This window comes from Ochotona princeps, chromosome 10 (genome assembly GCF_030435755.1).
Source record: "Ochotona princeps isolate mOchPri1 chromosome 10, mOchPri1.hap1, whole genome shotgun sequence".
NCBI classification, from domain to species: Eukaryota; Metazoa; Chordata; class Mammalia; order Lagomorpha; family Ochotonidae; genus Ochotona; species Ochotona princeps.
Genome location: NC_080841.1, coordinates 22,787,429 through 22,804,596, shown reverse-complemented (window position 1 = coordinate 22,804,596; position 17,168 = coordinate 22,787,429). Strand labels below are relative to the sequence as shown.

General features: G+C 50.2%; 1 protein-coding gene and 1 long non-coding RNA gene across 5 annotated transcripts in view; one reads left to right on the top strand and one right to left on the bottom strand.

Moving 5' to 3' along the window:
* The window catches only part of PROX1 (prospero homeobox 1), a 48,265-nt gene extending 46,910 nt beyond the window's left edge, over window positions 1-1,355 (bottom strand). Inside the window, exons 1-2 of one of the 4 annotated variants that reach the window (XM_058669178.1) lie at window positions 906-1,355; window positions 673-776 (exon numbers count right to left, since the gene is read on the bottom strand). The gene's annotated coding sequence lies outside the window, so the exon portion shown is untranslated. Of the gene's footprint in view, window positions 1-114; window positions 195-672; window positions 777-905 lie in introns of those variants that run through there. The other 3 variants (XM_004578646.3, XM_058669179.1, XM_058669180.1) reach the window with 3 other exon arrangements.
* Window positions 1,356-1,573: 218 nt separating this feature from the next.
* The window catches only part of LOC131481243 (uncharacterized), a 96,131-nt gene continuing 80,536 nt past the window's right edge, over window positions 1,574-17,168 (top strand). Inside the window, exon 1 of the long non-coding RNA XR_009246173.1 lies at window positions 1,574-1,707. This is a non-coding gene — a long non-coding RNA (uncharacterized LOC131481243). The remainder of the gene's footprint in view (window positions 1,708-17,168) is intronic.

Sequence of the window (17,168 nt, the reverse complement as noted above, 5' to 3'; positions counted from 1 at the left end):
GCTGAGGCTGTTCGCCTAGCCCTGGCGCTCACTAAGACAGCCCCGGGGCCACCTCCACTGCTCTGATCCTTTGCTCCCCCATCCCCGCACACTCTGCCTCCGTGGTTACCTTACCCTACTCGACAGGACCGAGCCCTGGGTCCAGCAACTCAGGACAGAGGCGCCGCGCTGCTTCCCCGGGACCCATCCCCGCCCGCTCTCCACATTTCAGCGTCCTCGGCCGCGCAAAGTAACAGAGCGCCCCCCTCCTCCAGGTCCCCTCCTCCCCACTCCCGGCCCGCAGCCGGGGTTAAAAAGGAGAAGTGAAAGGTATGCAAATGACAAGCAAATTGGAAGAGCCGGGAAGAAAGGCAGCTATCAGCAACAAGACAAAGAGCAGGGACGCGGGACGGGCCCAGAGTTTGCACCCGGGAGCGACGGGGAGGCTGAGCTCTGCAGAGAGCCGGGGCCCAGGCGAACAAAAAGCGATCCGGTCCCCTCTCCAGAGAGGAGAGCGCCAGAGAAAGAAGGAAGGGGTGGGGGGTGGAAGCGAACGCCCCTGCGGCCCCCAGACACAGTACACAAAAGGTGACAAGATCAGCGACAAGTCCAGCCGCGGCAGCCGCCCCCCCCCCCCCCTGGCCACCACCAGCGGGAGAAGAGAAAGAGACAGAAGCCAAGCGGATCACTTACTCTCGGGGGGCTGGCAGGAGCGGGGCGCGGAGTTCCACTGAGGCTCCTGCTTAGAAACTGTTTAGAGGCTATTTTATTATGATTCATTGAAACAACACCATTTTCTCCTGGAAAAAAAAATGTTTACACGGGTATGAGTAATGGGAGGCTCTTCTCTTTCCTTCTCATTCAAGAACAAGCCGGTGCAAGTGGTTCTGGAAAAGGGGAGGGGACTGGCGAGGGGGAGAAGATACTTACGCGGCGCGGAGAGCAGTGGGACGGAGCCGGTCTCCCCCTCGGTGCCGGCGGAGAGGCGCACAGGCGCGCGCACGCCGAGGTGGCTTGCGGGTGATGAATGTGGTAATTGGACCAGGGTCGGTGAGTCTGTGCGACAGTGAGCGAGCGAGCGAGCGAGCGGGGCGAGGGCGGGGAAGGGAGAAGAGGACAGCAGAGGCGAGGCGAGAAGAAGAGGAGCGGAGCCGGAGAGCGGCTGAGGAGCGGAGGCGAGGGGCGCGCAGGAGGGAGGAGCGGAGGGGCGCGGAGCGGGGCAGAGGAGCGGCGCGGGCGCGGGCGCACGGGGCCAGAGCTCTGGTGCGCCGCTCGCTCTCCCTGGCTGCAATGGTGAATGATTTCCGAGCGCTCCCTCGGCTGAGGGCTCCGCTCCACAACAAGATTTACTTTAAGACACAGCTGAAGGAAACAGGAAGACTGCACGTCATAGTCTGACTGACGTACCCGGTCCCAGCACCCAATCGCGAGGCGCCTTCGGATTCAAGGGGGCATAGCGAGGCAAGAGAACTTGGGAGGAAAAAAAAATATAGGAAAGGGGTGGGGGCGAGGGGCTGGGAAGAGAGGTGGGGAGAGGGGCCCCGCGCTCCCCCTCCCGGCCTCCGTCCCCGGCCCCCACTCCTCTCCCCGCCCTGTCGCCGCTTCGGGGCCACTGGCTGGCCGCGCCGGGGCCGAGCGAGCCATCTGCGGGCGCTCTGCTGAGCGGGCGACGGCGCGCGCTGCGCCGGGCTCCGCGCCTCGCGCTGCTGCCTCTTCCTGGACACACAGGTCCTCTTTTTTTTTTTTTTTTTTTTTTTTTTTTTTTTTTTATTTCCCAGATACAGCTGATTGAGTTCGCCGAGTGAGTGGTCGAGCGAGTGAGCGGCCCTCGAACTTGGGGGAAGAAAGGCACGGAAAAGTACAGTGGAGAGAAAGTGAAGGGCTTATTTATTTATCTAGGGTTGGAGGGTAGTACAGAAGGAGGGCTTGAGGGGATGGTTGTCGCAGACCCTTCCGCTTTTAAAACGATCTTAAGCCATCTCCAGAATACCTGTCGCTCTTGCTTCCTTTTGAAAAGGGAGGTAGCCGATCAAACGCAGGTAGGTTTGGAGTGAGATTGTAAGTGCCAGCGGTTTCATATCGGGTCTGCCGCTTCTGATAGTTAGAAACGCCACGTTGGTTGAGTCCCAATCTTCCGTCGAAATTTGTGGGAAGAGCATTTACCCTAGGTTATCTCTAACTTGGGTTTGTAGGGGTAGCAGCCAGTGAAAAGCAAGTCACAAACATTGTCTCGCGATCACCCCTCACCAACTCACCCCGGAGTGACCGAATGCGGCGGCCCAATACAAGACGAACAAAGTTTTGGCGCCCGGGGGACAATCTTTAAGAGATTTTAGCGCTTACATCTAGGGCTCTAACATCTTGGAGCTGACACTTGGAGCTTGGATGAAAAATGACCAGCAAGGTCTCTTTAGGAAATGAACTCTGAAATAAGAGTTCCTTGGGTTTTTGTAATTCACAAATGCGAAAGAGCGAGCCTCCGCCAGAGCCACAGCGTCTCTCTTCTCCCGGCACAGTAAACGGCTTGGGATAAAACAGCCTCATTTATGACTTAAGGAACCTCTACCTGCAGGGACGGGTAGGCGCTGCGAAGCAGGAGCATCCATACCTAGTGGATTCGACCCTCATTTTTTTTTGGTAGGGAGACGTGGTTGAGTAGTGTTTGGTGTAGGTCCCTCAGTTTGCTCACAGTTGAATCACGTTGTGCGGTGACAGTGGTGACAGCAGAGTATTTGTGCGGTATGTTACAAATATACTGGCCGCTGGCCACTGGCTTCTTCTGCCGCACACGCTGTCCTGTTCAGGACGTGCGCAATTTCGGCTTTAATTAGTGAATGTGGCCAGTCCTAAGACTACAGCCGGTCCGTGTGTATATGCCTTGTAGGAAATTTTCGGCATGGGAAGTCACGCACCTAAAGGGAACCTTTAAAAATTAAGATTCACGTGGGCGACCAGTAAAGAGACCCTCGTGAGCACCCCCAGGCGCCTCCCCCACTGTTAGACGCCCCCAGACTTTCCCTCCAACCCCTAGGGGAAGCAGACCGGGAAGCGCGTACTCCTTCAACAATCCGTCAAATACTCCCCTAGCATGCCCACTCGATACTGGACGGAATAGCGTTTCTATTGGTTGGGTCCCTTCGAGGAAAGCGGGTGTAGCGAGACGGGAACTTTTGAGTTCTGAGAATGGAGTGAAGCACCTGCCTATGTGCTCTCTCACGCTATTATTATGATTATTCTTTCAGAACCTTCGTTTGTAAATGTGAACTAGCGCCAAGTCCCAAGTAAACTGTAGGAGTAAAGGATACATGCCCTCCACACCTTAACACCATCTGCTCGATGGACATTAAAAAGGCAGGAGGCCCGGGAAGGGAGAGGGAGAGAAGAGGGTGGAAAAAAGAAGGCGGGGAGAGGGCAGAAATTCAGACTCGGTGAGAAAGGGCTTGAACACCAGCCCACAAGTTTGTGTCCATTGCACCCTGCGCTCGGATGCACATTTTGCAGACACTACGCATGGGAACTAGCGGCCAGAAAAGTTCCCTGCGCACCCCTGGGTTAGTCCTCTATCACGCGAGGAGGAGGCAGGCCCAAGTCAGAGTCGGGGGTAAGCCGCTTGGGCAACAAGGAAATTCCTCCTCCCTCCCACCCCACCCCAGCTTGACAACCCGAGGCATCCGGCTCGCCACGCTCCGCTGCGGCAGTTCGCAGCCCGCGCTGGGACGCAAGAGCCGCTCATTGGACTGGGAGCGCGCGGCGCGAGGCGAGCGAGCTTGGTGCGTAGCGCAGCTCCTTGAGCTGGCCACGTCAAGCCGCGTCCCGGTCCCGGTCCCCATCCCGTACTGCCTGGGGCGACCTGACAGGCCAGGCTCTGGCAAACCTCTCTCACCAGACCTGTGCTACCGTCCTGGCTCGGGCAGCCCTGGAGCTGGGCGGGGAGGCCCAAACCTTCTTATCTCGGCTACCTCCCCGGTCTGTTCTGTTTTCTGTTGTCTGATAGGAGAGAAGCGATTCTTTTTACCGAGAGGAGTAGCCGCCTGGATCTTGGCTCCCTCTCTTCAAACCTACGGCCAAGCCGAGGGAGGGTCAACTAACCCCCCTCCTGCACCTCATTGCCAATACAATCCCAACTGTCGACGTTGTACGGCGTCGGGCTTCGGATAAACCCTGTACATGCTGGCTGCATTTGTTTATCTCGAGGAGGAGCTGTGAGTTCGAAGTCGAACTCTCGCTTTTATCACTCGTGCATCTGCTTCTGTGTTAAACATACTTGGCCTTGACATTTCATCGGTGCACCCCCCTCCCGCCCCCGTTCTTTCTTAAAGCCCTCAGGTGGAGGACAGGCGGGAAGACCCAGCTTGTAAGTAATTTAAAACCTTCCAAACAACCGGCCTCAGATCCCAAACAAACCAATTCCGGGAATTTCGACCAGATCTAGTTTGAGAGGCGAAAGTGGGCGTGGATTTCGGAGAAAGGTGCCTGAGAACCCTTGCAGTCATACACCCACTCACCCACCCCCACACCACCCTGGTGAAGGGAAGAGAAAGAAAACCCAGCCCCTGGGCGCCGGACGGCCTGCTGCTGGCCGTGTGAAGGCAGATTGGCCGGCCGCCTCTCCCACTCCCATCCACTGTGCCCAGTGTGGTGCCCAACCCGACTTGAACCAGCTCTGAGTGGCGGGGGGTGGGGGGGCTGGGGGCTACACAGAGAACTGCCGCCAGATCAGTAGCAAGGGGCGGCTGCGGGCGTTTTTCTCCTGGGAGCCCCAGTACTCAGAAGCCTCGAGTGATGTTTGTTTAACCAACAGCTTTCAAAGTAAACAGAAGTGAACCACTCCGAAGAAGTTGAAATATAACCCTTACAAGATTTTGAAGTCAGGGGTGCTCGCAGAAAAAGTAATTTTAAAGTAACAATGCCGGCACCCGCATCAAACTCCTCTACCTTATTTAGAGAAGCATAAAATTGCCACACCAATATAAAGTCTCCGAGGCAATCATTACCATAAGGTGACCTCAGGGAAGATCGTTTTGGCCCCCGAGTGACACCTGCCAGGAGGCCGGATTGCCACGGGCTGCAGGAACACAGCCGTCTTGATTCTTATGGAAGTGGGCGAAAATCATCAAAGGAAGGCCAACCCTGGCTTTGCCCCAGGCACCGAACTTTCCAATATCAAGATATTAACAGATGGTGGCGAGCACACGGGGGTGGGGGGCTGTTACTTACATAATCCAGCCACTCGGCCCGACCACGCTAAGCCGGCGAGGCGCCCGCCCAGGCTGTGCGCGCGCCTTCTCTGGGGGTGCACTAGCTCCCCTGAATAATTTGCCCTTCCCATCCCCACCTAGCTCTTTAAGGGCTTTGGTTTGAAGAGGCCGTGATTTCAGGACTTTTTTTTTTTTAAGCGCATCGCTGGGGTTGCACTTTATCTTCCTTTGGTCCACGGTAGTGGAAAAGCTGGAGACCTTAAAGGCGAGAGGTAGAAGGGACACCTTCGGGAAGGACGGGACACTCTCCATTTGTAGGGGGTGGGAAGGGATTGCCAGAAAGTGAGATTTATACCGTACTCCCCCTGCGCTCGTTGCCTCTCTCCCCCCTCCACGCCGCACCACCCCCACGCCGCTGCTGGTTGGGTTCGGCATCTCTGGGGTTGCCGCTGAGGTACAAAGGCAGCCTGGGGCCGTGCGGAGCGCTGCCGGCCGGGGTGGGTGTGAGTGTGCAGGGACGCCTTTGCGCGCGGGGGCGCAGTGGGCAAAGTTACGCATAGCCTCTGGGCACCGCTAAGCTGTCGAGCTACTGCAGGTTTCTCAAGGCTTGCTCCAGCTAGCCGGGAGTCCCTTTCGCTGCGTGGCCTCCTGCTGCCTTCACGCCCTTCTCAGCCTCTGGGAAGCTCACATCTCTATCCACCCCCTCCTGGGGTCAGTGTATTTCCAACCGGGGTTCGGAAGTGTACGTTTGTCCAGCCTCTGGCACGTGAGCGACGTTGGGCCGCCGACACCTAGGCAGGAATACGCTTGCAAGTGTTGGAAAAGTTTCGGGATGGACTGGCAGACTGGGAGCCTCTTCTGCAGGTCCCCAGCAAGGAGTGAAGCGGGGTCTTCCTCCCCTAGTCCTCCTCTCTCCCGGAGTTACCTCCCTTGTCTGGGCCCCGCGCTAGGTGTCGCGGCCTCTTCGGCCGAGGAGACAGCTAGCCCGAAACGTTGCGGCGCGGACGCAGAAGTTGAGCTTCGGGCAGAGCGCGCGACCCGGGGCGGGAGGCGTTCATGACCCCCCCGCCCGCCTGCTTGTCAGCTCCGTGCCCGCTCCCGCCCCGTGGCCCTTGCTGCTTTGCGAGAGACTGCCAGGGACTGGAGTCAGGCTTTGCTCGCTTGGGCTCGGCACACACCGGCGCGCCCAGGGCAGCCACCTGCTCCCCGCACAACGTCGGGGCTGGGAGGTAGAGAGGTGGCAGTCGCCAGGCATGCACTGCCCTCAGCCTCCCCTCCTCTCCCGCCTCTCGCCGCCTGTTGCTGCGGCGGTGGGCGGGGGGGGGGGGGCGTCCTGGCGGCAGTGTGCCACAGCCCCCTGCAGGGCCAGGAGCAGACACAGGGGCCCTCTCCTGGGAGAGAAAGAAGGCGGGGACCACTGCAGGGATGAAGTATTCCTTGTTGCCCAGCCCGTTTCTTTTGTCCGTTCGTCTTAGGATATTTGGCAGGTCCCCCCAGCTTCCCTGTCCTTGGGTTTTGCATCAAAGGTGTTGGGGCAAATGCTGTTCAGTAACGGGACACTGCCCACCTGGCAGTTTTGAATCAAGACAAGCAGCGAGTTATACAGATATAGGCTGTATGCCAGGGACACTAGACCAAAAGAGAGGGAAGCTCTCGTTTTTTGGGGGGGGGGGGAATGGAGGGAGGAAAACTCTGGAAAGTTGCATTTTGTTTAAATTAGAGCAAGACAAAGTTGAAAGCCAGATTTCTATAATTTTTCTGGTAATATTTCTTTTATGAAGTATCTAAGTGTCTGTTTGTCATCATTTTGAGATCAAAAGGAAAATCCATATGCTGCATAGTTTTCTGAAATTGCTATTTAAATACGTTCTAAATGTTTTATCCAACATGGAGTAGACTGCTGGGAGGCAAAGCTCATGACGGGGCTAGCAAGCTGGTTTGATGTGTAGCAGTGGTGCCAAAGACCTGCTAATCATCAGGCATCGCCAAAGGAGCTGTTAGACAATCAAGATTTTGGGTCCCACCCCGGCTAGGCGCTCAGTAGGAGGACCTGGGAGTCTGGGGGTCGCACAGCGTCCTTAGTGCCTGCCCAACTGGTTGCTAGTTCTCTGAGCTTGGGTCCTGTGTGTAACTGAAGCCACCTGAGCCTCAGTTCTCTGCATCTGTGAAGTGGGAACAATGTGCATGCTATGGGATCCCTTTGCCCCGAGACTTCCATGTGAGTGAAATTGTGCAGCACATAACTAGTGCAGCACGTGCAGACTTTTTTCCACTAGTGTGTGCTCTACTTAGCTGTGCTGATCTGTTCTCCTGTACAGGGCACACCTCCCTGCCCAGTCTACATTGTCATGGGATATATATGTGGGTATGCACATAGTAGCTCGTTCTAATTGCAATCTTGGGCATTTTATGCACTTACACACACACACACACACACAATAAGCCATAGCATAGACACTGGAATTGGTGCACACTTAGAAACTAGGCCTTCCTGCAGTTGTCCACCAGCCCCACTCCGCTCCATACGCACAAGGGACATTTACCAATTTCAAGTTGGCTCTCTTCTCTCTTTGCTGGTTCTTTTACTTTCTCCTCTGCCTATATAGCAAACCTTTCCTATAGAAGTTGCCCACCCAACCAAGGAAACCATAGTACAGAAAGTTCTATTCAAAAGGAAGCAAGAAGAAGAGGAAAGGGAGTGTCAACATTCCTAGGTAAAACAAAAAGATTGTATGGCCTGTGTTTTACATGTTTGAGTGAGCAACTCCCCTGATCCACAGTGTGGTTCTCCATTAAATTCTATTCCAGTCAAGCACATCCCTAGGTAAAGAAGGAAGAGATGGGCCAAAAGTGGCTGTGGGAAGGAGGGACAGCAGGTGCCCAGCTGGGCTATAACTCTGCAATGGTATCTGGGGAGAGAGATGGTAAGAAGTGGAGGGACTCAACAGGCAGACACCAGGTCAAGAAAGCAAGTCGTTTTAGAAGTGAAGAGGGCTCTGAGTGGCTAATGAAATGTCCGAAGGAAGATTTGACATTAGTTCCTGGAGAGGAAAAAGGCAGGGACTGCCAAGTTAGGGCATCTATGGGCCTGGTCTGTACTACATGGATCCCAGGCAGTGAGAGGGGCTCCCCGTTTTTGGAGCTGTTTGTGTGCATCTTTGGGCCAGTGTGAGAAGGTTCTGCTCTGTGCCTGTTCTCTGTATCCACCTGGGCAATGTCTGTGATTCTGGGGGGACACAGAGGACACTCCTAAACAACTGGAGAGACACTGTCTGGGGCCCAGATACAGGCAAACAGGTGGCAGACGTCTGTCTTTCTTCTCTTCCCCACACACCTCCTGGTGGGAGGAGCGCTTCTGCTCACACTTGCAGGAGATGGGACATAGTATGTGTGTGTGTGTGTGTGTGTGTGTGTGTGTGTGTGTGTGTGTGTGTTGGGAAAAGGAAGTATAGATGAAGGAGAGCATGGTCTATGAGAGAGAGAGAGATTAGAAAATGGGGCTGGGAGGGTGGAGCATGGTGGTGTGTGTGTGTCTGTGTGTTTCTGAGCCAGGGATTAGCATCTGGGGGATGAGGGCGTGGATTTGAGGTAGGCAGAGTATAGGATGGGGGAGGGGGCCCAATTGGAGGGAGGATGTGGCTGAGGGAGGGGTCGCAGCAGGAGGGAACAAGAGAGTCTTCGGGGTGAGCAGTGCTTAAGTCTGTGTGTGTGTGTGTGTGTGTGTGTGTGTGTGTGTGTGTGTGTGTGTAAGCAAGTGTCTGTCCTTTGAGGGAGGTGGAGAAAGGGCCAGAGCAAGGCAAATTGTGGAAGCAGCTGCAGCCCAGGTGGAGAGCAACGCATCTCTGCTTCCTTTCCCTGGACTTTCAGAGTCACTCTGTAATTTTGGCTTGGCCAAGGAAGGATTTGGACCCAACGGTGTGCTGTGGTTGCCACCTGGATAGTACCACCAGCACTGGCTAGCTCCTTGGGGTGTGTGTGTGTGTGTGTGTGTGTGTGTGTTGGCATGGTGGTTGTGACTGTCCTAGTCCGGAGGGGCCCAGGCTTCTGCCCAGCCTTTAGGGGAACTGGGGCTAGTGCATTTCCTGCTAAGCCCGGCAAGCACTCCTTGTTCCAGCTCTCTCCTGCATCCCGTGTCCTTGATCCCCATTCTACACTCAGTGTTATTCTCTACTCCTCCACTCTGCTCCAGGCCCTGCTGCACTGCTCCCCTCCTCACTAGGCCCTGCCCTACCACCCCTCTCCCTCCCAGGCCCTGTCCTCCTTCTTCCAGAGCCATCCCTCCCTCCCTCCAAAGCAGGAGAGGGGTGCCTAACTCATCATTGCTGTGTACAAGACACTGCATGTGGTGACCCTAAGGAGAGAGCTGTGTGGGCTTGAGTTCTGATCCAAGGCAGGGTTGTGGTCCATTCAGTCCTGTTTCTGAAACCTCTGGATATGCAGAAGGATCTGGAGCAATGGCTGAAGTGTCACTAGCTCCTCCTTCTCTTTCAGGGAAGAGACCTGCCAGGAGGCACCATGTATCAGGATGACACAGTGGCAGGCACTACCAGCATATCCTGGGGCAAGTGGGCACAGCTCTCAGCCCATACTCACACTGCCTTTATGCTGAAGTTCCCAGAGAGGTAGGACACAACCTCAGTTTAAAGATGACTCTTCTATGGCAAGGGAAAACACAGCACCTTTCAACAGGCAGGAAAGATTACAGAAGCATTAGATTCCAGAAGTCTACTCAAGTAGGAAAAAGGATGAATCTATCAACGGAGAAAATACAGTGTTGTGTGCGCAGTTCTCCGACAGCCTGGAGGACTATCCCCACTGCGTGGAAAAGGAAAGTGGGACTGGGGAGGGTTTCATCCATGACTTGCCCAAGGCTACAAAGCCAAACACTAGCAGGGCTGGGCCGTTGCTGGAGCCTCAGTCTCCCCAGGTCTGAGCCAGGACACTTTGTTCCCCTTTGGGGTGCTGGTGATGTCTGCCAACCCTTTTCCAAGGCACTGGTCTTATCTTGACCCTCTTGCCGTCGACAGCCCTGGTTACACTCTAAAATCATGGCAAGCCATTCACTGTGGGGGAGAGGGGAACCAGGATGAAGGATACAAAAATTGTGAAATCACATTTTTCAGATACAAGTAATGTCTGGAGAAGGGGAAAAAAAAAAACCCATGCCTTCCAGGTTTTGCTGTGCACCGCAGGAAGCCGGTGAATTCAAGGTTCCCTATGCAGCTGGAAATAGAATTGTAAAAAATAAAAGGGATGGGGGGAGAAAGCAATGGAGACTAATCCTATTAAACGTGGTAGCATGTTTTTGTGGCACGCAGGGAGAGATTAAGCACAGGAAAGGGGATAAGTACTGCTTCAGTTTCACTAAACTAATGTGACAACTTGTCACGGGAGATCTTTACAGCTTGTTAGGAGATTCAGAAATGTTTTCTCTCCTTCCCTTTGTGTTCTCCATGAGTTTTCTTGTTGAAAAAATTTCTTTCTTTTCCTGTTTCTTTCTTCCCAGTGCTGCTCTGTTTGGCTTGGTAATCCGTGGTGTCTCCTTCAAGTCAAAACATTTAGCTGGCCCTAATCAAGATTGAGTTTGGAAGGGACCCCTTGACCTTGGGCAGCCGGAGAAGCCCTGCTCTCCACTTCCAATCCCAGGACTGCCCTGAGGCTGGAGAAACTGAATTTTGGGGAGCAAATACTCTTCTTTCAGGTCTCCTCCTTTGCCCATCCTTCTTCTCTCTTTTTTTTTGCCCTGTCCCCCCTCACCCTTCTCTGTTCTTTCCTTTTTCCTTTCATTTTCATGCTGCTGCTCTTTCCTCCCTTGTCTCCTTTTTGAATTGTCTCCGTTTTCCTTTGCAACCTCTTTTCATTTACGTTCATCTTTTTCTTGTCATCTCCTTCCCTTAGAGGAGACAGTTACAGTCATTGGAAAAGACTGAGTTCGCAATGATCTTCATGTAGAAGAGACTCCTGGTTCAGAGGCAGTGGTGTGGGAGGACCGGGGAACACTGGGCTGCAAGAACACCAGAGGAAGCACGAGTTTGTGGCTTGGTCCCTGTCTTTCCGAAGCAGGTGTTCAGCTGGTTGGGAAATGGGGCTGAGAGCCGGCTCTCTCCAGGCAGCTTTGACTTCACCCTCTCTTCTTCCCCTCCCCCCCCACACTCCAACTTTCCCCACTGGCTCTCCACCAGAGGCGAGATGTTGAGTCAATGGAAAAACAACATTGGCCTACATGAAAGGGAGACTGTTTGGAAAAGGAAGGCCCTGCTGAGGTGCAGAGGAAGCCTGTGCATTAACACGGGCCACCTCTTATCTGGGGCAGCTGGACTCGGGCTGCCTGTGCTGATCTCCCTGGCTCTGTGAGAGGCCTGCAGTGGACATGCAGCTCTGGGGAGCAAGGGGCTCTTGCTCACCCAGGAGCATCCCCAGAACGGCAGAGATACCAAGTCGTTGTCTTCTTTCAATCCCACCGCTATTCCCACTCTGGACAAGCTGGACAAGCTGGACAAGCTGGACCAGTAAGCCAGATTTTGCAGAGAGGCACATGCCTGTGTCTCAGGAGTGATCCCTGCACCTGGCCCCTCATTTTTAGTGTTTTAAGACACCCCCAACCAAGCATTGCAAGGCTTGGCTATTCTAAGTTTTGGCTATTCTAAGCTGCACGTGCATTATGGCAAAGGACACACTAAAGTGACCCAAAGGTAAAAGAAGAGAAAGGCATGTGGGTAGATTGACCCTGGCTCTGAATTGCTCACCGTTAAGTCTTTAGCCAGCTTCTGATGGCAAGATAAGGTAAATCTCAAATCAGTCAATAATTAACCAGAGCTCCACAAGGGTCCAGTCAGCCAAATCCTGCTGACACCTTTGGAGCCCTGCTCTGGAGGGAAGGGTAAGGGAGTGACTAGTGAGTGCTAGAAGAAGGGCCTGTTGGTTCAGCTTACCTCAGACCCCACTTCCCGAGCCCCTTAAATTGGGGAGAATTATGCCTGGGCCTGGATCTGCCAGTGAAATTTTTTCTTGGTGTTAAATCCTTAGGATAACTTATGGAAATTTTGCTTTGGAAAATCCCAGGTGTGTGTGTGTGTGCGCGCACACATAGAACAGCTTGGAGCTTCATTCCTTTCCAGGTCAACTTGAATCAAATCCCAGATGTGTCCTGATTGTTGCTACTTTATTCTTCATAGAGGGCTACATTTTCTCTCCCCTGCCTTGCTCATCCCAGTGTTTGTAGATTTTCCTGTTCTCTGTTTCTGAATAATAGCACCTCTTCCATTTCTGATAAATGCAGAAATGCCTTTGGAATGATAAGCAACCCCATATCCCTACCAAAGTATGAAAATAATTTTTGAATTTTAAATAAGAGAAAATTAAAAGACTGATAAATATTTAATTTTGATACTTCTGGTGGGTCAACTTCATTTCTACTTCTTACCGAAGATATTTTTAGGAAAGCAGACTCACGTCTTAATTACTTAAATTTTAGTGTTTGGATTTTTTTTCATGTCTTGCTTTGTTGTTCTGCATAACATGTTGTGTGTCTTCATGTGCATGTGGTTATATGTACTAGAAGTTGTGAAAAAAAGTTTAGTCTGTCTGGTTTATATTTTTCCTAAGGTCAAGTTTTAGGTCATGACCACATGTCAATCAATGAACTTTCTAATCTTATCTGCTCAAGCCACTTGAAAAATGTGGTTTTTTTTTTTAGACATGAAGAAGAAATGGACTTCAAGACTTGAAATCCATGTTTGAATCACACATTTGGCTGCTGGAGTGTGAGAGGTGTTTTTCTTGTCAATGGAAGATGGTTCATCCCCTACACATCTGCTAATTCCAAAGCTTAGCCTCAGAAATAGGCAGCACACCATTGTTCTTCTCACAGAACTTTGTAGCTTGGGTACTTTCAAACTTTGCCTGCTTGGGGGAGTTGCCAATGAGGGGAAATTCTGCCAGTGATCTGTGACACCCTTTTCAACAAATGTTAATTGAAGATTTGTCTTTTTTTCCCCCAAATCATCCATCTGTCCTTTCTTATGTAACTTTCCAGTTTCTGAAGCATAGAAGGCAAGTTTTCTTCAGTCATATGTTTGACCTAAGAGGACAATCTAGGAATTGAGCAATACAAATCTACTGTATCTTTGTATGTACATCTAACTATTCACCAACCCAAACCAACATACTAAACAGAAAAATCAACTGTCTGGAATCTTCTTTTTGCATTGTCCATTAAAATGTCTGACTTTTATGAAAGCACTTGGCAAATGGCTGGATTCAAAGCTAATTTAGTATATGCTTTTGTTAATGGCTTGGGGGAGAGCGCAAGTGGGTATGAAAAATATGAGGAAGAAACTTTACACATTAGTCATTATTGAATTATAAAAAAATCTAGGATACAATTATTTTAGTTTACAATACTGTTTTTGGTAGTTTTGAATGACTGAAAAGTACCACTTCTAATACTGCTGTTCAGTAAACCAGAGAACATGCATCAGGCTTCTTTGAGAACCTGTAGAGTGGGTAGCAAAATGAGATTTTAAAAAAATGAAACTGGCGTCTATTGGAAAATGGGACCAAAGGCAATCATACTGTACCAATAAGCTTTTTGAGTGTCATACTAATGAGGAGAAGAAACTGAAGAACTTGATGTTACTTTTGTTTAGTTACATTCACTATGGAAAAAAATGTTGCCTCCCCTCAAGAATTTTTGAAGGCAAAGAAAAATCGATCTCCATCAATGAGCAATTTTTTCTCCTCAAGGGATATTGATGTGAACATTGACTTCACAATGGGTGAGTTATTTCTCCCAGACCCCCTACCATGAATTGTTAGGTGACAAGTGTTTTATGAGCCAATAAAGAATGTTGTTTCCAGGAGAGAAATCTCATCTTGGAGATTCTAACTTCTGAATACTAGTTGGCTTAGAGTTCTTCACCATTGGCAAACCTATGTTAAATATTCCTGTGGAATATATTCCTAGTTTGGGGAATATGGTTCTTTGTCTTTATGCCTGCTTAAATGAGGTACAGCTTTTGTTAAGCTTTGGAGACGGAAGCAGGTGAAAGCTTGCCTCCTCTCTGTTTGCCTACAGACCCATGACTCCCTTATGGTCACGTAGATGTCCTCACGAGTCCCTCTTCCCTCTTTTGTGACAGCACAAAATTGGTATTTTTTTAAATTATGGAAATAAACCAAATTTTGGGTTTTTTAAAAAAAGATTTATTTATTTTTATTGGAAGGTAAGATATGCAGAGAGGAGAAGAGACAGAGAGGAAGACATTCTGTCCGGTGATTCATTCCCCAAGCAGCTGCAATGGCTAGAGCTGAGCTGATCTGAAACCAGGAGTCTGGAGCTTCTTCCAGGTCTCCCACATAGGTGCAGATTCCCAAGGCTTTGGACTGTCCTTGACTGCTTTTTCAGGCCACAAGCAGGGAGCTGGATGGAAAGTGGAGCTGTTGGGATTAGAACCGGTGCTCATATGGGATCCTGGTGCGTTCAAGGCGAGGACTTTAGCCACTAGGCCATTGTGCTGGGCCCAAATCAAATTTTCAGTTTAGCACAGGAACTATTGTGTGTGGAGATGGAGGACAGGATGGGGAATATAGAATTCTTTCAATGTGAGCAGTATGTCTCCAATTTATCCGCTATCTTTTTGGATTTGTGTATAGTATATTTTCTTTAAAGACATATTTACAATTTATGTCAGATTTCTCTGATGTTGTTCATTCACACACTTATTCTCCCAAAACCATTAATTTACGCTGTTGTTGTGTGCAAATAGCATTCTCAACACTTGTTATACCACATAAGACTGACCTATCTGAGCCACTCACACAGTTGGGGAGAAATGAGGTAGTCCTGGGATACTTCAGGAGTGCTGGGGCTTATTTGAATAGTAGCTTAGAGTGTCAAGGAAGTCTTCAAGTGGGTATACACAGGCAGATAATTTGCCAGACTATCGTGTAGCAGAGGAATAGAGCCAATTCATGTCCTGTTGATGCTGAGAGAACTTTTAGGCTAGTCATTGTACCTTTCTGAGCCTATCAATTGGAGACACGTGAGGAGCAGTGTTGTTGAGATTGTTGTGAATATGAATAGAGAATGCATCAAGAGGCCTTAACCCTGTTCTGGCACCCTGAGATCGCTCATCAGACGTTCACTGGAAGAGTAACATAAGAGTGACATTTTAATTCAATCTTTCACGTTAAACCAATAAGTATGTATTAGGTGCCTATGATGTACAGTGTTCTAGTGCTGGGTCCTGTGCAGGAAACTAAACAGAAATATGGAGTGAGGGAGAGAAAGACAGGTGTCTCATGAAAAGGTCTGCGGAGCCTCCTGCTTGTGCCTGGAGAGGCTCAGGTAGCCTTAGTGCTCAAGTTGAGAGTGCCAACAAAGTTCTGGTGGAGAAAAGCAGCGAGGCTTTTTTCCTGCCGTGCTAAGAAGGGCCACACGTAGCAGTAATGGCCTTTATCCACGAGACAGACAGGGGAACAAAGTTTGCTTTAACTTTAACTTCTTTGCTTTAACTTCTTTGCAAGTGCTCATTGCTTTTTTGCAGCTAGAGAGGGAAGCTGCAATTTTCTCCTGTCACACTCTGTCTTTTTGTAAGTAGTAACCCCCCACTCTCACTGACACACACACATACACACACATTGCTGATCAGAATGTGGTGTGTCTGGCGTATCTTCACTAAATATGGCCCAATGTCCGTTCCTCTTGATTTTGTGCATGATTCTGACCAACTTCTGAAGGATCGCAGCAGAGTGCTTGTTGAGCTTAGTGAAGAGATGAAGGCATTAGGGTCATGCCAGTGCTTACAACTCTTTATATTACTCTAAGAATAAAATCCCCAAATCTTAAAAGTATCCCCCAAAATTTGCATAACCGGCTTCTGCCTCATCGCTTGAAAGTTACTTCTTTTGTCACTGTGTGTTCACAGCACTGGACTTTTCCCCCACCCCTTTTGTTTCAGCTCCAGGGACACCTTTATACAGCAACATGTTACTGCCTCAACTTGACGGCCTTCCCACTCCCTTTCCTTTATGCTTTTTTAGGCTTCAACTTCAATAAAGAGCTCTAATTTCCTAGGTTACAAATGCTCATTATGCACATTCATAACATCTGTAGGTTTTTCCTTTACTTGCATATCATAATGGAACTGAATAAGATATTTGCTCATGCAATAAATTATCTTTGAGTGCTTAATGTGACCTGGATAGGATAGTGGGGATATCACACAATAAGACAAACCCTCTGCCTCCTCCCAGAGCTTGTGTCTTAATGAGTGAGGAGAGTCGGGCAGTAGAAGATTGCCTAGAATAGAAGTTTAAGTTGAGAAGGGGCACAGAGAGGATTGAAGATGAGTTGGACATGGTAAGAAGGAAGGTTGGTCAATGAAGAATTCCCCAAACATAGAGTATTCGGAAATACATAGATACAGTTGTACTGAGAAAGCACATCCTTGCCAAATGAGAGTTCTTGGCTTAAGTAGACCTGAGGCAGCAAGGACAGTGAATAGGGCTGGTAGAGGTGCATAGTTATAATCGCTTCTCAGCAAGTTCTCTGACTGCATCTGGGATAATGCAATCACTGTGTCAACTCTGTCTTCAATGTAAATCCTTGTCAGCAGTGATTCCCTGTGAAACCTGGTTACTTTCACACCTGTTGCATGGTAGTATGGCATGCTCTTCTCTTAATTGCCATGGATAACATTGCAACTGGTTGGTGAATGAAATATTTATGCTTTGAAGAAATGGTATTCTAATCTGTGTCTATTTATACTGATGATCAGCTCTTTCTGAGTGAGGAGGAGGAGGAGCAGGATAGGCTTTTTTTTTTTTTTTTTGGTGATCTGTGAGCTTCTAAATGACTAATGAAGTCAATCTGGGCCTGGCAGATTTTGCCACCACTTGGACAGACGTAGCATTCATGGACATTGTGTTACTTTTCAGCTTACTGGTTCCCTGTTCCCTTTACGATGATCTAATGATTGGCATTTTGTT